The sequence below is a fragment of the Pleurodeles waltl genome, chromosome 12 (assembly GCF_031143425.1).
Source record: "Pleurodeles waltl isolate 20211129_DDA chromosome 12, aPleWal1.hap1.20221129, whole genome shotgun sequence".
Classification (NCBI taxonomy): domain Eukaryota; kingdom Metazoa; phylum Chordata; class Amphibia; order Caudata; family Salamandridae; genus Pleurodeles; species Pleurodeles waltl.
The window spans coordinates 615,473,932-615,499,890 of NC_090451.1; the positions used below are offsets into that span (position 1 = coordinate 615,473,932).

A 25,959-nucleotide genomic window follows, 5' to 3' on the forward strand; every position below is an offset into this window, starting at 1 on the left:
AAGTAGAATTTAGAAGGGACAAAATGCTGCAAATTTGAAATAGTAATTTCTGGATTTTTAATAGCTAGAATGGAATTTTGAAAGAATTAAAAATAAAATTCGGTCCATGAGTGGAATTGTTAACTGATCCAATCCAAAGCGAAAATTCGTCTCTCTGCTAATATAAAATGATGAATAGAACTTTGGTTCTGCACTTTACGTTATAACTGATCTTTATGCAAGAGCTTGTTATTTTGTAAATGGTATGCAAACTCAGCTGAATTTTGCAGGAGCTAGATGGATATGTTTTATTCTGTTCTTCGATTCTTCTTCCACAGTTCTTCAAAAAAGGGAATGTCTTCATTAAGCACCTCGCTCCAAGAAAGAAGAGGGAAACTGTATCCTTGTACACATGTCAAATGAAACATTAAACGTTCATCAGCCATTTTTTTATTGTGACTTGAGTGTTCCTTTAGCCACATTTATGCTTGGTCCTTTGAAGGAATGGTAGGAAGATGGAAATCTTCTGGAAAGCAGGACTTGATTAGGCCTGGCAAAGAAAGGAAGAGTCATGCCATCACTCATGGTGGTGAAGAATCGCACCATTAGCATATAGCTTTTCATATTTTCCTGTTGCCTTCAGTGTGTGATGTTAAAGGAGTCCACATAAGAGCCGTTGTAGGCCCAAGGCAATAATGATGTATCATCTAGAGGCCTACAGTGAGTCCAGAGACTATAAGTCACTAGCACAAATCATACTTTTATCCCTGAATGCAATCTGTGAGCATCTCTAAATTAGTCTATGGTAATAAAATCTTGTTCTAAAGATATTCAAATAAGAATGTGTACATAACAAATCCTAAAATTAATCACTGTTTCTTAACTCATGATATTATTGTGCACTCTTAACATTAGTGTGAGCATAAACGGGACTACAACAGAAACTGATTCAATGAAACAGTTAAAAAGATTCAGTATGTCTTATGTATTGTCAAAACCGCTTCTAGTTCACAACACTAGATAGACAGACAACACATTCCCCTTTCCTACTACACCCAAGCTTGCCAAGCCCAAGTAGAAACATACAGCATGGGAAAATAAATAGACTACACACAGTAATGTACTGTGAACTGAAAGGTTTTGCTCGAGGGTTGATGTAGAGTAAAAAAATTAATTAATTAATTTCACACTACATAGGACATGATTTACAGTTCAGCAGAGGGTTATACCGTCACAGGCGAGATGGATATTCATCACATTTCTGATGGAGAAATCCTTCTGCTTAAATCTAAATCACACCCATAATTCAGGACATATGAATACCTTCATTTCGGATCTTGATTTATTTTCCCTACCTTTGTTCATCTCACTCAATAGGCAAATACCCTCCTTTAGTTCACTCACATTCACTAATTTGCTCTTCTCTTACATCATTCCATATACAATTTCCTTGTTCACAAAGGTACATTTACATGTGGAGATTTATTCATGTGTAAAACTACTATTGTATATAGGTGTACATCTACAGTTATTTGCTATTCAACATTTCTGAGTGTAGCTTTAGAAATAAGTGTACACTTGCATGTCTCCACAACCTTGAAAGAGCCACCTACTAGTAACTTTTCACATATAGATGGAGATCTCCACCATCATGATGAAGATCTCCATATGGGAAAGTGCAGGAAAAATATCAAATTTTATTAACATATTAAACATATTTTATATAAAATACATGTGTAAATTAATTTGACATATTTTTATTAACCTATAAGTAATAAAGTAAAAAGTTACAGTACATTAGCGCATTAGAATTAACATTTAAGTAAAATACGTTTATCTAATTTAAGATGTTTCTTGAAGAATATGCCAGGCACAGAAGTATTTTTATTTTTATTCAACATGTATTACATTTTGTAAAATGTTGTGTAGATTGAATTTAATTATTTTCACTTCATTAATGAAAGCTGAAAAGTTGAATTTAATGTTATTTTAAAATAAAATTTGCGATGGCATTTTAACATATTAGAATATTTATTCAATAAATGTATATAATTTAACATATATGTAATTAAAAGAACTATGGGTCTTCTTACAACCTTGGCGGAGGGAATTACTTCATCACAAAGTTGACGTCTATGCAGTCCACCGTATTACAAGTTCCAAAGGATATAATCGAACTTGTAATATGGTGGGCGGGATATCCTTCATGTTTGTGACGGAGTAATGCCTTCCGCAAATGTCGTAATCAGGTCCTATGTGTACATATATATAGTTATTTCAATTAGAATAGTTATTTAACAACTTTATATATTTGAATATATATAATTAAATGAACTTAATATAGGTATATGTGTACAGGTGTGTATATATAGATATATAATATAATAATTATATATATTTTATAATACTTATAATTAAAATAACCTAATATAGATATATACGTATGTATAGATAAGTTTACACACATGTGTATAAATATATATGGTTCTTTTAAACATATTTCATTATATAGTAAATATATATTTAAAAAAAGAAAATTATTTTGATATTTTAAACTTTGAATTATTAACCATTTGTTAATAAATTAACCATATATTACATTAATTCTACTTATAACATTTTTCAAAATATAATACATATTGAATAAAAATAAAAATGTATGTATGGTTACTTTAAGTACCTGTCACCATTATTTTCTAAAGGTATGTATTGCAGTACCTTTGAGTGGCCATGTGATATGTGGTGCTGACATACTCCAAGACCGAGACGGAGTACATTTACTACGGTTAAGTCACATTTATAGCTATAGTAACTTTGGAAGTGTTGTTAATGAATAGCAACAGGCTATATGAAAAGGTGACTTCCCTAAGCACCTCCCATTTAGTAGCAAATATTCCCTATTTTCCATCCCCTCACTCTCATCCCTCCCACACTTATTACCAAAACTCCACCATGACAGAGTTCTCTACATAATATGACAAGGGAGGTGGAAGTCTATCCCCATCGGTTAGTGAATAACATTTTATAGTACATGATCAGCAGAATTTGCAAATGTTCAAGTCTAGACACATACAACGCTTTCAAAGCCACAGCTTGTAATTTGCATCTGAGCGAAAATATATGATAAAGCAATGATGAAATGTAATAGGGCTTTTGTATGTGTATGCAGCACAGGTGTCCCACAACGACTAGGATGATACTATAAAATATATTTTGCATAATCCACTTCATATTCAAATAATGGTTGTGTCTTTTCGTCACTACCAACTAAAACCTCTCATGTCATCTTCAGACATTATTCCCTTGAAACTTCTTTCAGGAAATACATAATATGTTCAGTTCGTACCTCTGACACAAATTCCACTTCTGGGTCCAGAGTGGTGTAGCATAGACTGGAGTAAAGTGTCATAGAGTGGAGTAGAGTGAAATAGAGTGGAATGGAGTGGGTAGAGTGGAGTGGCATAGAATGTTATAGAGTGGAGTGGTTTATAGTGGAGAGGCGGAGAGTGGAGAGGCATAGAGTAGAGTGTCACATCTTGAAGAGTGGCATAGAGGGGAGTGGTGTGGAGTGTCATATAACAGAATAGAGTTTCTTGGAAGGTCTTAAAGTGGATAGTAATAGAATGGAGGGTTGGAGAGTGATGTGGAGTGGCGTAGAGTAAAATGGCATAGAGCGGAGTGGAGTAGTGCAGAGTGGCAGAGTAGAGTGGCATAGAGTGGTGAAGAGCAGAGTAAAGTAGAGTGTAGGGGCATAGAGTGAAGGGGCAAAGAGTGGATTAGAGTGGAGTGGCATGGAGTGAAGCAGAGTGTCCCAGCGTGGAGTGACAGAGTGGAGTGGAGAGTTGCTGAGTGCTGTAGATTGAAGTGTTGTAGAGTGGAGTAGAGTGGCATAGAGTGGAGTAGAGTGGCATAGAGTGGAGTGACATAGAGTGGAGTGACATACAATGGAGGCATGTAGAGTGGAATCGCACAGCGTGGAGTAAAGGGTTGTGGAATGGAGTAGAGAGCAGTGTCGTAGGGTGTAGTGGAGTGCCATGAGTTTACAGTTTGATGAGTGAGGTGGTGTAGCATAAAGTGGGGTAAAGTGTTGTGGACTGATGTAGAGTTGAGTGGGATAGATTGGAGTAGAGTGAAGTACAGTGACAGAGTTGAGTGTCGTAGAGTGACGGGGTGTTGTAGAGTGAGAGAGTGTCAGTGAGTGGACTGTGATAAAGTGAACTGTCATTGAGTGGAGTGGCGTAGAGTGTCATAGAATAGAGTGGAGTAGAGTGAAGTGTCATAGAATGTTGTAGAGTGGAGCGGTGTAAAGTGGAGTAGAGTGTCAGAGTGGAGTATCAGTATCGTGGAGTGTTGTAGAGTGGAATAGACTGTCACAGAGTGGAGTGTTATAGAGTGGAGTGTTGCAGAGTGGAATAAAGTTTCCTAGATTGAAGTTGCATTGGGTGGTGTAGGATGTTGTAGAATGGAGTAGCAAAGAATGGAGTAGAGTGTCGTAGAGTGGAGGGCAGTAGAAGGTCATAGAGTGAAGTATAGTAGAACAGAGTAGCGTAGGATGGGCTAGAGTAGATTGGCATAGAGTCGAGTTGAGTAGTGTCAGAGTAGAGTGGAGGGACAGAGTGGAGTGATGTGGCATTGCGTAGAGGGGAGTCGAGTAGTGTGTCATGGACTAAAGTATTGTAGGGTTGACTGGAGCAGAGTGGAGTAGATTGTCATAGACTGAAGTTGCATACAGTGGATTATGCATGGTATGGTAGCGTACTGTCATTGCAGACACATTTTCAATTGAAATCACCATTAAATTTGCACAGAGATACAGTTTTACTGATAAAACTATGCAGTGCACAAAACATGTGTGGAACTCATATCACCAAGTGTATTAATTTGTTTTGATCCTGTTCAAATATTTGTTTCCACCACACTGTGGTATTATCAAAAATGTGCTTTAATTGTGCTTTCCTAATTCTGATGTATTATGAAATATTTGCACATATCATGGACAGACATTTACATTGTGCTGTGTGCTAGCACAAAGATAGCATCCTACAAACTTTCCTCTCTCATTGGTACCTAGCAAGATTTTCCCGTAAATCCTCTCACTCTGAAGTCACAGAAAGAAAAGTAAACACCAAGTTCTCCCAGAAGTCAGAGCCTGACATTTGACCTTTGTCTTTGAATGCACATCAAATGTGGCAAAATAAGAAACAAAATTTAAAGACCTATTTACAGAAAGCATTGTGTGGAAGAATACAGGGAGCGAAGGTTAACAGATGAAGTACCATGGGATGGATAACGACATGCTGCAGAGCCTTAAACAAATACAACTACCAAATAAAAAACAAGCAAATGTGAGTTACAAATCGCAAAGCCAATGGTAAGCAATGGGCTTTTCAAGTGCGGCCTGGTGGGCTCTGACCTAAACATTACTGCTCTTCACCAAGTGCATGTACATGTCATCTGGTCTAAAAATAGAAATCAAAACCAACCCCTTTCTTTGTCTGCCCTTACTACCATTCATAATTCCTCCAGATTCAGGCCCTCATTTTGAGTTTGGAGGGTGGCAGAGGCCGTAATCCCTGGCGGATTAAGACCGCTGGCACAGCCAGGCTGTCAACTGGCGGCAACCGGGCTGTGCTGGCAGTCGGACCGTGGCAGCTCTGCCACGGTCATAATGTGGAGGCTGCTTTGGCCCAGGAGTCCCAGGACTGCCAGACTCATAATAAGGGCTTCAGCCTAAGCCCTTTTCATCCATTCACCTTTTGATGTATCATTTGCATTTTGCTTCAGGCTATCAAGCATACAGCATGAGGCAATAGGTCAGACTTCTTCAGATAATGGTTGTCTTCACGGTGAATGAAGGCATTTCTTGTGTGCAAAGTGCACATCCACCTAAAAAGTTGAGTACCAGGGTTAGCAAAATAAAAAGTTGAGTACCAAGGCTGGAAAAATAATGGCTACTGCCATTTAAATAAAAAAATATATATATAATGGTTAATTTTGGTTTCTGTGTAATCATATATACACTACTCTTAGACAAAGGGCATGTTTATTTTTATTGCTTTAAAACTTTTATTGTCATATGCAAAAATACAAAAAACACATGCCAAGTCCAGACCTACTGACTTTGCCAATGCTTCTTTTTTTAGCTACAGCTTGAATTTTACAGAGTAATTTCAGAGTACTGTTATGATTGCTTGATGAGCAAAGAACAGGTTTGGGTCAAATATGTAGTATTTCTTTCAATCATTCAGAAGGTTTCATCCTGTGTGTAGGGCTTGGAGGTAAATTATCCCAGTAGCACACAACACCATTTAGTAGCCAGTGGCCAGCAGGTAGAAATGTCCAGTTAGCAATGTGCAAAAATACTAACTCGTCAAAAATATAATATCTATAGTGCCACCCCTTCTCAAGTTTTAATAACATATATGGACTGGCAATGCACTGACTTAAACAACTGAAACACAGGAAGTACTCATGTTCCACTAACAGTTCCTTGCCCCTGGAGCAGGTTACTAATACAGATCACTGACAAAACCAACAATATTGTGCAAACAAAATATCTTGTCAAAAATCTTGAAAACAAGAATATTGTTTTCCCATACTTATAATGGTGAGTACACAAATATCGAAAAAAATATTGTTTCACACTAATATCATTACAAACAAACCAAAAATATGGTTACTTATCATATAATATATTTTGTTTAAAATAGTGAATCTTAAATATTTTAATTTACATAATTAATATAATGTTGGTTAAATAAATCACACAAATATCATACTTATATACACACAAATACACGTGTGTTTATATATACATATATGTACAATATAATACAATTATTAAAACAGATATTTTACATTATATTATTTTTCTAATTATTTAAATTTACTATTATAAAAACATGTGTGTGTGTGTGAACCAAAGGGAGAAAACTGATGTTGCTGAAGTCTCTTTGAAACAATTATTTATTTAATTGGAAAAATATAACAAGGGCAATCGATAAGAGTTGGGATATAATTGCAATGCAATGGAAAAGTATATAGAGGTCAACAGAGTACCAAGAGGCCTGTGTATATTCACAGTGCCAACACATCCAGATACAAGACCAGAGCTTCTCCAAGGATGGGAGGATAACAATATGCAGTGCTCATTTAATATGATGAGAATACTTATAAAACATACTAAGCTGGATCTGGAGATATCACATAAAATAATTAAAGATATGGAGGATAAATTAAAAGATCATCTGGATACAAATGAACAAATATCCATGAGAAACAACATTGAAGGATGTTTACATAAATATGAAGATGAAATGCAGGAATGGAAAAAGAGGAATTTTCAGAGAGACGAACAAGATAATGAACAAGGAAGGATATTGACTTTTGCTTAGGGGTTTGATAATCTAAAAAAGGAAATAATTTAAATGTAAATAAAGGCAATCCGACACCTGGGTCTATGGATGCACTTATTGAATTGAATGTGGATTTAAGTAAAGGACAAGGGCCATCTATACGCAGCTTTGCCACCCAAATAACTTTTTTAGAAGAGATGAAACTACTCTACTTGGATCAAAAACTGTCAAGAGGAAGGGGTCAGGGCCAAGGCAAAGGTTGAGGCAGCGACCAGTCACCACAGGTAAGAGAAGGACAAGAGACCAAAATGAGAAAAGACAATACCCTCTTAGGAGCCTCAAGAAAAATAGAAATCATGGAGCCAATTCTAGCTGTAAACTTCTCTGGCCATATCCTCACACCAGCAGAATAAAGAGTCCTTAAAAAGGATTTCATTCTTTAAGGGAGCCAAGGCCAATATCATAGCACACCCGGACTATCGGAATGCGCACTGTGCGCATTTCGATGGTGCTGGGCAAAGGGGCCCCCAGCACTGGCTTTCTGCCATGGAAAGGCTGGCGGAAAGCTGAGTTGTAATCAGCCAGGCTGCCTTGAATGAGTACAATTCAGACATCAGTCAGCCCATCGGGAACCATGTTCCTGGTGGGGAAGGCAGTCCCCTGGCAAGTCTTGTTGCCAGGGTTGTAATGGGGCAGACGGACCTCCTGGAGTGCTGCAGTCCAACCATCACCATGAGTGTGGCGGTTCTAGGACCGCCACACTCGCAATGATGCCCAAAGTCAAGAAATGTAGACATTATGGAAAAAAAAGAAAATTTAACTCAGGGTGAAAAACAGGCATTGAAAAATCTGTGAGAAAATTATAAAAATAACTATCAAACTGGCAGATAAGGGTGGGAATCTAGTGGTCCTTAACATGCTTTTGAAAGATGTGAACAACTGCAGGAAGTTGGTAAAAAATCTGATTAATCAAATGATCCTGTGAACACAAAGCTCCAGAATTGGTATCAGGAATTTCTTTTGAATGATGATGAGTACAGATTTTTGAAGATTGAAAATCCTACAATACCAATGACATATGTTTTACCAAAGATACATAAATTAATGATTAATCTTCCAGGCAGCCCAATTGTTCCAGCATGTGACTCCACGTTTGAGAAAATATCAGATTATGTGAATCGCTACCTGGCTTAGTTATTAATACACTTAGGGACTGATTACGACTTTGGCAGTCTTGTGACCACCAAACCATCTTTAGTGGTCTGACCACCACCTTCTCGAAGGTCAACCGCCCTATTACAATCTGTGTTGTCGGACCGCCACAAGACCACCACCACCGCTTTTATTTGACCAGTGGTAGGGGCAGCAGCAGTCACTGGTGGTGGTGCCGGCATCGGCACCATCGTGTGTATTATGACCTGCCTTTCCGCAGACCTTTTCATTATGGAGGACATCCCCATGAAAAGGTCGGTGGAAAGACAGGCAAAGGGCCACAAAAAAGGGCCCCAGGGCGAGTAAGCCCATGTTGATTGTGGCCAGGTCCCATGTTGTTTCCCCCATGCCTGCAATTTAGGTGCGTTCACTTGGTGCATGGCTCCCAATTTGCTGGAGGTGCAGCAGTATAGCTGGCATGGGCTTTAGGCTCTCTCCTAGAGCCAAAGCATGAGCCGTCTTCATTACGCCACTGACAAACTGCCAGAGTGACGTAATGCAGCAGCTGGGATGCCGCCAGCTTGGCGGCAGTCTCCCGGTACTGCTGTTACTGGCTGGCAGTATGTCCACCGAAGTCGTAATCAGCCCCTTAGTTCTTACATTAAGGACTCAGGAGATATTCTAAGAATACTTGCCAATACTAGTTTGAATGAAGAGTACTTACTGGTAACTATTGATGTAGAGTCTTTATATACCTCAATAACACATGCAGTGGTAGTGACAGCATGCAAATATTTATTGAGACAATGCAACATTGAAGAATTGGAATACACATAAATGCTGCTGTCCATGATAGAGCTCTGTTTAAAAAATGTCTTCTTCAACCATGAGATTTATCATCAACTATGTGGGACCACTGCGGGCATTTCTCGGTCACCGATACTTAGCTCAATACAATTATTTTTATGTTAAGATATAAAGAAAATTTCTTTTTTTTGCTATTGGGCATGGCACAAAAGAGGATTTGATGGCTTATTTTTCCATCCTTAACTCCAACGAATTGAGATTGAAGTTCACATGCAATACAAGTCATGAATAGATACACTTCCTAGATCTCACAATATGTGTGCAAAATGGTCAGATAGAAACAATTCTTTATCGGAAAGATACAGCAACAAACCACGTATTTCACTGTAATAGCTTTCATCCAAAAGCATTACTGACCATTATACCATACGGAGAACTGCTACGCATGCGCAGGAGCTGTTCCAATCATGAAGCTGTACAAGCCAAATACAATTAAACAATACAAAGGTTCAAGGCTAGAGGTTATAAACAGAGTAGGATCCTCAATAACAGTATGGAGAGAATCAAGACGAAGAATCAGAATGATGTTTTAATTTCAAACGTTGAGAAAAGTAACAAATTAGATGAGGAGAACTCCTTGAGAGTGATCACAATTGAGAGTAAAGAGAGTGGGCACTACAGAAGATCTTACCTAAACCTTGGATTTGGATAGCCAAAGATCCTGACTTTGGCCCCGGGGTGGGTGATAAACCGTTTATGATATAGCAAAAAGTGCCATCTTTAAGAGAAAAATTGTTCAGGAGCCACTTCTCTCACAAAACAGCAAATAATTGGTTAATGCAACAACAACGGCCTTTGTTAAATGCAATAACTGCAAGGCATGCAAAATCTGTCAAACAACAAAAGGGTTTGCTAATAGGGACAATGTGGCAACTCCAATTAAATACAAAATTACTTGTGAGATTAAATTTACAGTTTACATCATTGAATGCCATTGTGGCACTACATGCATGCTCAGGAAGAAAATCTTGAAACACATAAGAGCAATAAAACATGATGACCAGATTTATGCCGTGGTGAAGCATTTAGGTGTGCACCAGACCAAAGACTGGAAAACATTAAGGTACTATGGTATAGACAATGTACCAGAACATGAGAAGGGTGATGACAGAACAAATAAACTGCGGCAGCTTGAATTGAGATACATTATTTAATTGCGAACTAAGACTCCTTTAAGTTTGAACTATGATGTAAAATGTAAATTAGCACTTGTATAGCGCACTACTCACCCGTTAGGGTCTCAAGGCGCTGTACTCATACCGCTATGGAACCCCTCCTGGCTTTTCCCTGTGAGGCGCCCACTCCTGAGCACCCCCAGGGTGAAGCCAGGCATCCAAGCGCTTTTGGGGCCGTTGGGGAGATTAAGCAAGCTATTGCCCAGAGTTGCAGAGTGGGACCCATGAATTAGATTAGGCACTGAGGCGAGAATTATCTGGTCAAGGGGAATTGAGCCCAAGACCTGCCGAAGCGGGACTTGAACCCTGGTCTTGAGCCAGATCTCTGCTTCAGGGTCTGCCGCTCTAACCATTGAGCCACACTTCTCCACCTTGAAGAGCTTCATATTCATCTGCGCATATTGTGTTACTTTAGCTCAGTCCTCCCTTTGTTTAAAGTTGAGATTTAGGATACAACATGGAGACAACTCTTTGTTTAACTCTTTTGAGATATTGACAACTGTGACAATGTTGAAAGGGGTTTCCTAGCAACAGGATTGAGGTCAACAGTGCTCACAATATTGATGAATGTGCAATCTATTTTAAGGTAGTAGACTGGCACTTTGTTAAATGCACAGAATGTTAAACATATTAATTGATTTTGCCACCATGCAATAAAGGTCACATTCGTCAATATGTCCTGCGTTGATCAATATTGGTAAATTACATAGGTATTTTCACAAGTTTGTCAATAATTGAAAACATTGGCAGGGCTGACAATAATCTGATAAATTGCTCTTTTTTTATAACATTGTTTTTAATTTATAAAAGGAAAACACAGTTGAAGTACTCACCAACCATGAAAAAGACCGCCAGGATTTACAGGAGTTCACAGAGTTTTTTGTATATATATATATATATATATATATATATATATATATATATATATATATATCAAACATTTGATGGCAAGGTCTGTGAGATAACTGATCGTATTACTTGTGATACTGAATATGTTGTTTATGTTATTGAATGCGGCTGCCATAAGAAATATATTGGCAGCACCATTCATAAACTCAAAGTTAGATTCTTACAACATTTCAGAGCTATAAAGTATCAAGATAGGTCATATCCTTTAGCCAAGCATTTTTGGGAAGTTCATGACGGTGATTGTAGTTCATTGATATTCTATGGGATTAAAACTATCAAAAGCAATTTAAAAGGAGGAGATAGAACACTAGAGCTCCGGCAGATGGAATCTAAAATGATTCTGTTGCTCGGTACAGAAAACCCATGGGGGCATAATTTGGATGCTGAGCTTTATGTTCATCTGTGATAGATTTCTATGACTCTTTGATTTGTTTTATCTTTTATCTTTGAACTTCTCAGAAATTTCTAATTTGTATTAGTGGTAATCTGGAGTCAGATTATTAATATAATAATTCTCTGACATAGCAATAAACAGAAGACATTTAGCATCGGTTGCAATATTATGGTTGTTCAAAATGTGACATTTTGGCCAGTACCGTATACTTAGTTTTAGAAGTTTGGATTTACAAATATGATTTTCAATTGTTCTATTTTTGCACTCTTCCTTTATCACTTTGTAGATTAGTTGGGTTGTAAACTTGGTACTGAGCACTGCTGCCATGAGCGATTCTACTATTTTATTGATAAGGAGTCATATAATTGCTTCCTTGGGGTTCAATCTATATATGAATAGATATATTTTTCCATTGAGTTTTATGAAGTTTTATATGAGATATTTTGTCCCGATTTTCCAATGTACTATGATTAATAGTGAAAGTAGCATTAATTTATTGAAATGGCTTATAAGATCTTATAGCATCTATTCCGTTTTTTCATCATTTTCTTATCAGTATTTTTAGATCTTTAACATGATAATGATTTAGATTATAGAAGGATTTAATGTATATATATATATATATATACATATATATATATATATATATATATCATGCATTTTACATATTCTATCCTGATTGGAATTTGATTAGATTTGCTGTGGATTTCTACATTGGAAATGTTTCTATTGTATGATCATTAGACTCATACATATGTGTATCTATTCAATTTATGTTCATCTGAATAGTTATAGATATTTATTACATATATATATTTATATCTATATCCGTATTTATACTTAGATTATATACCATACTAATATTATTTTTGCCTTTAGCTATGTAGTTGTTTGAGATTGATCTGGAAAGGCATGTTATGAAATATCTTCAATCTGTTCTATTTATTTTCTATACATCATTGGTTCTGTTTGGATATTTATAAATATAGAGATTGTGTATTATTAGGAAGCTTTTTTGACATTCAAAAGATAGTTTACTGTATCATAGCAACAACTAATTATGTTTTAAGATGGCCGCCGCTGTTACTATTGAGCAGTGGGGCATTAAAATTGATGAAGGACGTTATGGGTTAAATAGATGTGTGTAAAAATGTCTGCCAATGTCCAGTTGAAGGTGTTGATGGTGATTTTGTTCTAACTGTATTATCATGGATTGATTTTTTCAAATAAATTGCTGACGGTGGATTGACATTGAAAGATTTTCTTTTGTTTGGATATTTTTCTCTTTATCAAATACAATCCCTGTGGCATTGTGCAGCCGTCCGGTGTTTTCTTGCATTCACGGAGTTCAATTTACATATATAAATATATATATATATATATATATATTGAAGCAAATTTCTTGTAATCCCAAGAAAGCTCAAGACACTTCCAGTGTAATCAAAATAATTTTACTATCATACAGATTGTTCCTCCCAACGCGTTTCAGCCGTAGCCTTGTTCACAGATGGGGGAGCTTAGCACATTGACACACAAATACCTGAAATCAACAAAATTGAAAACGGACAAACATAACATACAGATCAAATCCTAATGAAAACGTGGAGGCCATATTGGACTAGTCATATGTACAGGATATACCTATCTGTACCTAAATATAACTTAATCTAAATAACAAATATATACATTCAATTAAGTTTGTTATTCATTCCTGTCCGACTAACTTTCCATATTGATCTTATAATTCCTTATACTTACTGTATGTCACGTTGCTGTTCTCTATATTTCATTAAATATCTACCCATATGTGCTAATAGTCCCGTGTTGCAAATCAAAAGAAGCCCTGTGCATAAAAATAATAATACTATTCCCAATAAATGTGCATACCTATATATTTAAAACCAAGATTACACTCTCATTTTCCAACTTCTACCCAGAAATAGCTAACCCAGATGACTACTCAATTCCTCACTAGAGTTAAGTCCCCCAGGTGCCAATGTCATAAATCTGATAATATATTTAGACTCCAAAATACGCAGGGTTTTTTCTCTGTCACCACCCCGTCTATTGCTTTTGACATGATCGCACACCAAATAACTCAATAGTTTCTCATTACCTTGATGTACCTCTTGAAAATGTCTTGCTACCGGGTAGTTACTATTGTTGTTCCTAATAGCTCTCATATGCTCTAGAACTCTTTTTTTGGCCCTATGAATAGTGCTACCAACATATATTCATTCGCATGGACATTTCAAACAGTACACACAAAATTCCGTATTACAATTAAAATGTCCTGTAATACGATGTTTATTACGTCCATTACACCAGATGACATCTGTGCAATTAGTGCTGTATCTACATGCTTTACATCGTTGGCAGCAGTAGAATCCCTGAATAGGGGCCCTAGTCAGTGTCATATTTTCGGCACTCATTACCATATTGTGACTTAGGTTATCCCGTATGGATCTGCTTTTACGAAATGTAATGGATGGCAGATCCTGCAAAACACTGCTTAAATGGGAGTCCGTTTGCAGAATATGCCAGCTTTTCCTCAATACCTGCCTCAGCTGAAAAGCTTGACTAGAATAAGTGGTAATAAACCTTACTTTTTGTTCATCATCCTTGGTATTGTTTGCGGAATACAACAGATCCGATCTAATTTTAAGATCCACCTTATCAACTGCTGTCCTGATCAATGTATCGCTATAGCCTCTTTCAGATAGTCTTTGACACATCACATTGCATTCCTGTGTATAGCTCTCAATAGTACTGCATATTCTTTTAGCACGTAACAGCTCCCCATATGGAATACTCTTTATAAGATTAGCGGGGTGTGCACTATTAGCATTCAACAAGCTGTTGCCAGCTGTCATTTTTCTATATAGTTTAGTTGCTACCCGATGTTTGTCTATACTCACCTCCACATCTAAAAATTGAAATACGGTCTTGCTGTATTGTGCAGTTAGCTGTATATTAAACTGGTTCGAGTTCATTTGCGTTACAAAATCCCTATCTGTTCTTTCATTACCTCTCCATATTACAAAAATATCATCAATGTAACGACACCACAAAATCATTTTATCCTCAAACTCTTTTAGGTCCTGGGATACCTGCTCCTCCCACCAGCCCATGAATACATTCGCATAGCTGGGGGCGAAGCAGGTGCCCATCGCTGTCCCTTGTAGTTGTTTTCAGGAATTTCTTTCCCCACTAACTCCCAAGCTTCTAGCCCAAGAAGGTCTTTCATGTCTTAGTGCACTCACTTTGTATTCTACATCCATTAAACTACTATGTTTCCTATAATAGAATGGTGTCCCCCTATTTTTCAAGGTGTCATTGACTTTCGTCGATCTCCCCCATGAATTAGTGGCGATCTCATGCTCTTAAACCAATACATTTCCAGACTCTTTATTGCATGATGGAAAAAACTGAATGTAAATCACCACTTTATTGTGGTTTTTCAAGCTTCCCTGACATCCTCATCTTATGAACCCCCAATTATTTGTGGGAATGTGTAAAGTTCTTCCTCCGTATTGAGGCCCTTCAGCATTTTGCTGTCCAGCAATACAATGTACTTGCTTTCCAGTTGTCTCAAACTTTTTTCATGATCGCCTTCCCTGATCCCTCTCGGCACTGCACCTATGACATAATTATGATTGCAATAGTTCGAGATACTATGTGTGTCATGTATGTGTCGTGCTACATCTTTATTTTCACTGCCCTTAGGTGTTGGAGAATTATTTTATGCACTTGTAGTTTGGTGCTAGCCACATAACATAGATCACACTCACATTGTAGTACATACAATGCATATTCAGTTCTTCAGTAATATGGGCCCTTGATAATTATTGGTTGTTTTGACAATTATTGGTCGTTTTGTCTCTTTGTCAATGCCAATTTTGCATGCCTTACCTTTATGGCACTTGTGGAAGCCTTTTCCTTGTTGTGGGCAATTGGTGGTTCTCCTCATCTGAGGAATGCTTCTAACTAAAGAGTCCCTCATAGAGGGCGCTCTTCTAAAGGAGATCACTGTTACGGTGGATAATGTAGGTCCCAACACTGGATCCGACTTAATCAGATGCCAGAGTTTGCTAACAATTGATCTTACACTTGTGTGCTGGGTACTAAATGTATATATAATAAAAAACAATTAACCCATTTACAAGATTAATAAACTATGCAATAATTAATTTTCAATTTAAAAATGTTTAATTATTGCTGAATTAACTTGCCACCCTATACACCTACAAGCCTAGCAATCCAAAATGAAAATAAATAAGTATAACACCATTTACATAATTGATAAACAAATAAATAACAATTGTTAATGAATTAATCATTTAAAATTACTTAATTTCCTACCCAATAACCCTACAACCCTAGCAGTGAATCCTAAAATATAACCAATATATGTAATTAACACAATTGACAATTATCAATCAAGTAAACATTTAATTATATAATAAATGTACCTACCACCGCAAACCCCTACAATCCAAGCATCTCACAACTAAAATATCAATAAATTAGTATTCAGTATTACATAATGTACATAATTATTAATCACTCCAATATTTCACAATAAATTAACTTATTAATTAGTAATTACTTAATAAACTTCCCACCATATACCCTTACAAACCAAACAACCTGCACCTAAAATGTAACTAAATAGGTTTATTAAAAAAATAATTAAAACTAAATGATTATTACATCATTTGCATAATTACTACTCAAATATTTAATGGTGCATTAAAAATTAATGGTTAATTATTACCTAATTAGCTTCCCAGCCTATACCCTTACGAACCCAGCAACCCACACCTAACATTTAGCTAAACTAAATGATTATTACATAATTAACAATCAAATAATTTATATTACCTTGAAAATTAATTGTTAATAAATTGTCTAATTAACTTCCCACCCTATACCCCTACAAACATAGCAACCTACACCTGAAATATAAATAATTAAATCAGAATTACACAATATACATATTTAATATCAATCATATACTTTCTTAAAAAATATTAATGAGTAATTAATAATTACTTGTTTAACTATTCACCCTCTCCGCCTACAAAACCCAACAACCTCCTGTGATGCTATAAATTACTATTAATCACATTAAAAACTGTAAATAACTTAAAATTATAAACCATATCTTAAAAAATGAATAATTATACACTCAATAACCACACAAAATTAATGTATGAATTAAAACACATTAAAATAATTAAACAATTATAGTCTTTACAACTATATTATTGACAACAAGGGCCCTGATTACAAGCTTGGCGGCCTTGGTACCACCGTGGCAGAATCATCGCATACATGGTGCCTGTTGGGTGCTTGATTGTGGGTGTCTGTTTCTTAGGTGGGTACATAAGGATTGTTGGATCTGGGGATGCTGCTGAAGTGGAAGTACAATGGTTAATAGGTGTTTAGTTGAAGAGGAGGTGCTGTTGTCTGACACAATTTGATGGACTATCCCCGATAATGAGATGTGTACACGTCAAATTTTGTGGAGTGTGCTTGTTCAGTGTCAGCAACCTGGCCAAAGAGGGCATCATAGAGCTGTGATTGGGTCATACTTTTTGTACAATTCTAAACATGGGCCCACAACATTTTGACACATGAAAAATGGTTGATTGCATCTGTGTGAACACATCTGAACATCATATTCAAACACAAAACATTACTGAAGACCACATTTCACTCCAGATGCATGGTTTACTAAATGGGTCTTACCATTAACATGAGCACCGCATGCATGTTACATTAGCTCAAAACAGTAGGTAACAGTGATGTCATAACCACAACAATATCCATTACCCTGAATTGACTTGTCTACAATCCACCCTTACATATATATATTAGGAAAATTGATCACCTTGTATACTCTGGCCCCTGTATCATACCGTACTGAACTGATGTCACAAAATATGATGGCTAACAAAAATATATTCCTACAATGTCCACACAAGCCCCTGAATTCAGCAAATGCTAATTTCACTGAACAACATCATGGTGTGTTAGTGGTCATACAGCAATGCAGCTGCAAAAAGTGCTGTATTAGGGATCAAGTCGCATGCAAAGGCTCTGTTCACACTGATGTAATGTTTTCCCTTGATACTACCTCATAGGTACATTGTCAAGATAGTAAAAAAAGCTGTACCGAGGTAGCTCCACTCCATTTCACATGTAATCCAGAAAAATAGGCTGGAAAGACTCATTGCGTAAGCATTGCAAGATATCTACTACAAATGCATATATCAAAATAGTCCAAATGGCCCTATGAACACCCCCAATCTGGCTTGGTACTGGTAACAACACAATTCTTAGATTGAATTCCTAAAGCAAATACACATTTAAAGATTGTTGTGTGTCAGTAAATACCTATGACAAGAAGAAGTGGACATACTTCAGTCCTAATGGAATTGCACATCACAGCAGCATTTAGTTTTGGAAATACCTAAGGCCTTGTAAAACTGAATGCAGACACTCACATTTGATTTTTGACATTGCTACATCCCTCTCCCTGATGCATGTCACCGTTCAGTGAATTAACCATCATGAATCAACATGTGCAAATCACATCAATTGGACCTGATTAATGACATTGAGTAATGGCTTAGAGTATATGTAACCCAACTAACAATGTCTACACACGCCTGTCTGTGGAAACACATGAACTGGATACCCTTCACACATAACTTGTTTTTACTACATTTTGGCCTACACACACATTTGTGATGGAATCAGATATCATCATATAAAGACATGTATATCATGAGTGAAATAGTAGTGTAGATGATACTTCAAACGTGAATGGAACACATGCCAACATGTAGGCACTAATAATGATGGCACCAGTGTTGTTTGATATCTCATGTTACTGTACCTTCCCGTCTTACTTAGGGGAATCATTGCTTAGTGACTGCACCCAAAGTACACTGTATGCTATGTCATATGTAAGAGGACCACCATCACATGATACACAAAGGTAGCATCACTCTTGACACACTGAAGACAAGTGGCCTGTTGGGTACACTTGTCACCCACAACATCAAACAACATTAGCTGATTAATCACTTTACTCAGCCATGACAGTAAATCGGTAGCGGACTGGACTCTGCTGTGTTCCTGGTCAAAAGGACACTAGGCAAAGCACATCAGCACACACCTTCTACCAGACCTACCCAAACAATATCTCTACTTGTGCTTCGCCACCACCAGTATTGATGAGGAAATGCGTGCCTGTAACAACAAAGTTGACAATGTAACATGTATGAATCTGGCCAGGACCCCTCCCCTTATAGGTGCTGTGAGTTCATCAAATGCCCATCAAGCCCCAGGTACGCCAAAGCCAGTATTTGAGCTATTAGAGGGGGCCAGGGTCTGGTGTGCTCCCCGTCCACGTTGGGAGGACAGCCCCATCTGGACCTCGGTGATCTTCCATTTCCAGCGTTTTCGGCAACGGACACTGCATCGGGGATAGACCCCCAGGGTAAGTACCTTCCATGCGATAGGTCTCCAAATGACTTGCTTCTGATGGGGTGTGACAGGGTCCTGGGATGTGGAGCAGGGGTAGGTTATCCACGCGGTGGCCACACGAGTGGGTTGATTATACAAGCCTGGACCACTGATGCTTATCACTATCCCAATGGGGCCCATCCTTTAATTCAAGGAGGGTTTTTGTGGTACGAAGAAATTCCGTATTGGGTTAGAACATGTGGATTAGGAATGTTTTTTGGTCCTGATGAATCGCACTGATTTTAACAGACATTTTTTGCGAGAAACATGTTGACCCCGATGATAGAAGTATAGTTAATTCTGTACTCTAACTCTACACATTCCCCCAAGTCAGGGACTGACAGTTTTTTTGTTTTTGAGGGGGGACTAGACATTCCTTCTAATCCTTACCCACACTCTGTTTTTAATCATGACAGGGGTCTGGGTTGATTAAATACGATATTTCCCGACCTCTAGCCATTTTTATTTTCACATACTCGTATACCAATCCCATATACTAGCATTCAGCTACCGACATTCTTTACACTCAAAAGATCTCCGGCAAAGAGCACCCACAAGGGGCCCATCAGGCATTGCAGTGCCAGCCTGACGAGGGGCAAAAGCCCGATGATGAAGCATGTCACCATTTGGTGAGTGAGGGCTCTTGTTCTAATAAGAGCAGACTCATAGACTCGATTACTTACTGTATACATTTGTACTAGTCTATTGGCTGGAACTGTGTATTTTTGTTTTTTTGGTGTGAGAGGGTACCACAGCAAAAAATAGCTTCCGATAACCGAGGGCAGCACGGGCCGAGAAGAAGACTTTATTCGGTGTGAAATAATTCAACCATTAAAACATATAAACAACACTACATGAGCCAAATAACAATAAAACAATATATTAAGAAAACATCCATCCGATTAAAACAGATAAAAACCTCATTCTTAAAAAATGAGAATAAATCTTTAAAAAACTCTACATTACTACGCCTAGTAATAGCCCCCCTCAAAAACGATCCCAACCCCCTCCATACCAGTGCATCTGAGGCCATTTGCAGCCACATAAAAGCAGGGCGATATTGCACAAAACCCTTGGGCCTCAACAAGGGTAATAAAAACCGAGATCTAAAAGGTGCATAAAAACACAGAATAATGTAAAATGGGATGAGGTCTGCAGGGACACACAGTCACAAGGACAAGGTCTAATAGATTTTTCACCATACTGGCCTAGTGGGAAACATAGATTACTTCTGATGATCCCCATTCGAAATCGAGTAATAAGCGAACGTTCGCTCACATCATTTATCTCTAAGCGATAAAGCTCGGGGCCCACCCCCATCTTTAACATAATAAAATCCCTGATCGATTTTTTCCATAAAACCTCCCCCTCTCTTTTTGCCCCCCGAATTCTCAAAAAATTATCCTTAACCCAATTTTTATCACACCTAGTCAAACCCTCAGGAGTATCAAACAAGTCAGGCCACTCCAAAACGTGGGCCGTCTTTCTTATATACGTTAACCAGGGAATATTCTTTGCATTGTCACAGGCCAAACAATCCCTTAAGATCTCTCTAGTAAAGGTAGCATGTTCATTCCTCCAAATTGAGATCCATAACAGGAGGGGTGCTAACTGGAGAGTATCTTGTACAAACTCAAGATCTAATTCCAAATGAAGGGAAAAACCAGAAGTGTTTTGGCCAACTCCCAAGAGCCTTCTACAGAAACGATTTTCTTCTACAGTAGGTGCTCGAGTATCCACATACCCCCAGAGTGCTGCACCATACAGCAGAACAGGAAGACATTTTTGCCTGTAGATTTCAAGCAAGGGCTTGATAGGTTTACTTCCTACTCTTACAGCAAAATCAAATGTAGCACCAACTGTGGCATGGAACGGCTTCCAAGAACCTTTATTGTCAAAAATGGCCCCTAAATATGGGAATTCATGGACCCTGTTAATAATTTGATCTTCAATCCTTAGGTCCCCCACCCTACTCAAGGGTCTACCACATACCTTGAAGTGTGATTTCCTATAATTAATCTCTAGGCCCAGTACTGACATAAAGGACGCATAGGCTCTAACTAGTTCACAGAGACCATTCATTGTGCGGGCCATAAGGACCGCATCATCTGCATACGTCAACACAGGGACATTAATACCCTTCACCTTAGGGACATCCCTACAATGTTCCATCAAGAAGTCCGACAATCCATTTGTGTATAAAAAAAACAAAGTGGGAGCCAAAACACATCCCTGGCGAACGCCCCTTGTGAGCTTAAAAGCCTCTGAACATTCCCCATTTATCCCCACTCTCACATTTTCAGCTGTTCCTGAGTGGAGATACCGAAGCAGCTCTACAATATTAGGATCCAACCCTAACTGATTTAGCCTCTCCCATAATATGGTCCAATTTACCGTCAAAGGCACAACTAAGGTCCATAAATGCAAGGTAAAGGGTGCCTTTCCTTGCTTGCGTGTATTGCCCAATCAACATAAATAAATGAAGGCACTGATCCCGCGTGCCAAGCTCTTCCATGAATCCATACTGGTCCCAGCTAAGAATTTCATTTTCTATCATCTAGGCCTCAATACGCCTTAGGATGATCCGCCACAGAATCTTCGCAGAAGAATCAAGGAGGGAAATGGGGCGATAAGACTTAGGATCATTCCGGTCACCCTTTTTAAAAACTGGGATAATACAAGCCAGCCTCCAAGAGGCAGGAATACCCACAGTAACTGCCGCATTAAGGACATTTAAAAGAATAGGAGCCCATAACTGGGGGCAGGATTTATACAAATCCATGGGGATCAAATCCGGGTCCGGGCCTTTATTACTAGCACTACCCTGGAGTGCATCAATAACCTCATGGAGTGAGAACCTGATCGCTAGGTTAGGAGCCACATCATTCTCATTCTCCTGGTTATTCCTTAGGGGTATCCCCTCAAAAATACTGCAAAAATAATTTACCCAGGCCTCTGGGGCGATATTGCAACCCAGGCCCTCCGACGTTTCTGTTGCAAAAGTACCTTTATTCACCACATTCCAGAACAACCCAGAATCCTTCAAGACAGTGGCCCGCTCCAGCTCAGCCCAAGCTTTTTCTTTCTGTTTTATCTTACTCTCCCTCAAAACAATTTTATACTTAATCCTTGCTTCTTTCACAAGGGCTCTGTCTCTAGGATATTTCTTGAGGGCAGTTTTCATGTTTGCCCTAGCTTCCTAACAGGCCTGGTCAAACCACCCACATCTGCGCTTACTAGCGCGGCTACTAGTTGAAAGTAAGCAATCTCCAACTGCTATATTTAGTACAGTTATTGCATCCATAACTTCCTTAGGGCTGGGGGTATCAGCCAAAAGTATTTCCATAAACAAATGTAGGTTATCTCCCACCACCCTTTCTACAACTTGTTGAGGATCTACCTGGTTCCAACCAAGTCGCCTGCCCTGATCTCTGATCATCACCGATGCGGGACCACCCTGTCCTAATTTACGTAAAGCCCCTGGGAGTTTGAAGCATACTGTAAGGGGATTATGGTCACTTATACACTCCCCTAGCACCCATCCACCAATCAACAGATCTTTTAGTAGTGGAGACACGAAAATATAATCAATTGTGGTGCCACACCCTCTACTCACAAAAGTTGGGTGTTGACAGGTATCCACTACTTCTAAATCACAGAAATTCTAAAGGCCCATCTTCCTCAGCTCCTTAATCAGAGCCTTGCCTCTAGAATCCCGCACACCATCCTCCGAGTAATCCTCCCAGTCAAACTCTAAAGGATTTACCACTGTACTAAGACGTCCCAGCTTTGCATTAAAATCTCCTGACACAATGGCACAGAACTCAAGCCCCTCCCCCTCCATTCTATACTTCAGCACCCGAAGAACGGAGAAGAGGGCCCCAATTTGACACCCCAGATCCCACACAGCATTGTAAAAGTTTACCAACAAAACATTAAAATTGTTAGAAAAAAAATCACCCATACAAGCAATATTCCTGGTGGTTACAGTTGATTTGGAATGCCCCCACTATCTTAGAAAAGCGGATTAGTGTAACCAGGCCACCTTTCGAACGGCCTCCAAGGGACTGCACAGCCAGGACTGCAAATCTATCGTACCCGTCCCATGCAGCCAACCCATCCAACCAGGATTCCTGGAACATAATAATATTGTAATTAACCAGACACCTAACCCAATCCTGGTCCGATAGCTTGGCATCATACCCTGCAATATTCCAAGAAATATGACTGCACTGCGGAATCACCCCCTCCACACAATCAAAGTCTTAGTGCATTGTCAGTCCACCCCTTCCAAATCTGGATTTCTTTAGTTATCAACTCTCCTGCTGATTGACCGTGGGGCTATCTGACCTGGGGGGGGGGGGGGGGGGGGGCGGGGGTGCCTGTCAAGTTCAAGAGAAGACTCTGCACCCAGTCGCATGTGATTATAAAAATAACCCAAGGGGGCCATACCAATTGATCCTACTCTTGAAAAAACTGGACTGTCTGTGGAGAGAAGCCGTTGTGCCAAACCAGGGTATCTAACATTTACAATAATACAATCCCCATTCCCCTCCTTTTTTTGGGCCCAAGCCAGTCAGTTCTTCTCACAAACAAAAGGTCCTTAAAATCCTTACAAGAAAAGTCACAATTGCTGCTCAGCCAATAGCCAGTCTTATTTATTGATTGAGCCGTAGACTAATTGACCCCAGGGGCCAGAGCAGGGACATTCGTCAACACCACACCACATAGGGGGCACATGCCGGTGGCAGTTCCAAGCAGACCAACTGAGTCCTTTTGAGTTGGCGGATTCCGAGTATACTTCCCATCCGACTGTTGGCAGATCCCCCCAACTGCCACAGATTGAAGTTCAGGTAGCCTGCTACTATTCGATCTAATTACAGCCCTCCCGCTCAATGATAGGGCAGTAGATGAGTCAGACGCACTCTCAACACAGGCACCTTGGGTCCCAAAATTTCCAGGATTATCCAAATGCAGTGGCATTTTCCCCAAATGCCTAAAAAACCCAGCAGCTTCCTCCTGCGAGGTCACATCCTCACTTGTTTGAGGCAAACAGCTCGGGCCACATAGCCACCCGTACATTGTCTCCCAAGGTTTCCTTGCTCAGATAGCCGGGAAACTGCTTTTTCAATAACCAATAATTTCTCCAAAACAGGAGATAAAATACCTTTAATCATTTCCTTAAACTTTAATAATAAATTAGTTACATCGCAGCCTGAGAGCTGGCAAAGTTCAGGGCCGCTATTCATCCCCTTAGAGATTTCCAAGAGAAATGTTTTCGTTTTAGGCACCATTTTCTTTAGCACCTTTTTCTTCCTTGGGGGGGGGGGGGCTGCATTTATCTAAGGGGCAAGCCGGGGGGGGGCGAGGACAATAGGAGACTTTTACTTCTTCTCGAAGGCCCTGGATCTCCTAAATCCTCTACTATCTCAACATGGGTATGCTCAGCAGTGTCACGTTGGTCGCCCCCAAGATGGACCACCTCCTCATCCAACCCCTCCGGGGGATCACCAACTACAGGGGCATGAGACCACTCCTCCATTTCCATAGATAGCCTCCTCTCCACCAGATCAATTTCCTTAGTCACAACCCAAACAGCTCTAGCGAGAAAGGAGTCCAAGGTGGTGCGTACAGTACCCTGCCTGGCACCACCGCTAGCACTCATAAGTCCAGTTACCTGGCCCTTCTTCCTGCCCATTATATAAAGAATGGCACCTCACCAACGTAGGGCAGCAAAAGTCACAGTTTAGACATAGTCTCTCTCCCAGTAAATCTCCAGGCGCTGTCGATATTAAATAAAATCCGTAAACTCACCATCCACAGAGAAGATGATAAATGAAAGAGGGGTGGCACAGCCCAGCCTCAGACAGTCGATGACGGGCGTAGGATGAGCCCGCCCTTGGCCCGGGCAACAGGCACGTCCCGCGCAGCGGGAGAAAGCAGCGCACTATACGCGCATCTTCAGGGCTGGCTCCGCCCCTCTTCTGTCCTCCACGTCGCCCCCCGGCACCAAGTTTCGGTATCCCGAGCAGCGGGAGAAAGCAGTGCGCTATACGCGTGTCTTCAGGGGCTGGCTTCTCCCCTCCTCTGTCCTCCACATCGCCCCCAGGCACCACAGCACCAAGTTTCGGTATCCCACGCAGCGGGAGAAAGCAGCGCGTTATACGCGCGTCTTCAGGGGCTGGCTCTGCCCCACCTCTGACCTCCATGTCGCCCCCAGGCACCAAGTTTCTTAATCCCACGCAGCAGGAGAAAGCAGCGTGCTATACGTGCGTCTTCGGGGGGGGGGGTGGCTCCGCCCCTCCTCTGTCCTCCACGTCGCCCCCAGGCACCACGGCACCAAGTTTCGGTATCCCGCTCAGCGGGAGAAAGCAGCGCGCTATACGCGCGTCTTCAGGGGCTTACTCCGCCCCTCCTCTGTCCTCCACGTCACCCCCAGGCACCAAGTTTCGGTATCCCGAGCAGCGGGAGAAAGCAGTGCGCTATACGCGCGTCTTCAGGGGCTGGCTCCGCCCCTCCTCTGTCCTCCACGTCACCCCCAGGCACCAAGTTTCGGTATCCCACGCAGCGGGAGAAAGCAGTGCGCTAT

At 39.7% G+C, this 25,959-nt stretch overlaps 2 long non-coding RNA genes across 2 annotated transcripts in view; one reads left to right on the forward strand and one right to left on the reverse strand.

Moving 5' to 3' along the window:
• The window catches only part of LOC138268352 (uncharacterized), a 145,754-nt gene extending 145,231 nt beyond the window's left edge, over window positions 1-523 (forward strand). Inside the window, exon 4 of the long non-coding RNA XR_011199983.1 lies at window positions 318-523. This is a non-coding gene — a long non-coding RNA (uncharacterized lncRNA). The remainder of the gene's footprint in view (window positions 1-317) is intronic.
• LOC138268353 (uncharacterized) lies at window positions 394-25,959 on the reverse strand. The gene is made up of 3 exons (XR_011199984.1): window positions 25,185-25,959; window positions 16,308-16,341; window positions 394-529 (listed from the first exon to the last, which is right to left on the reverse strand). It is a non-coding gene; the product is annotated as an uncharacterized lncRNA (long non-coding RNA).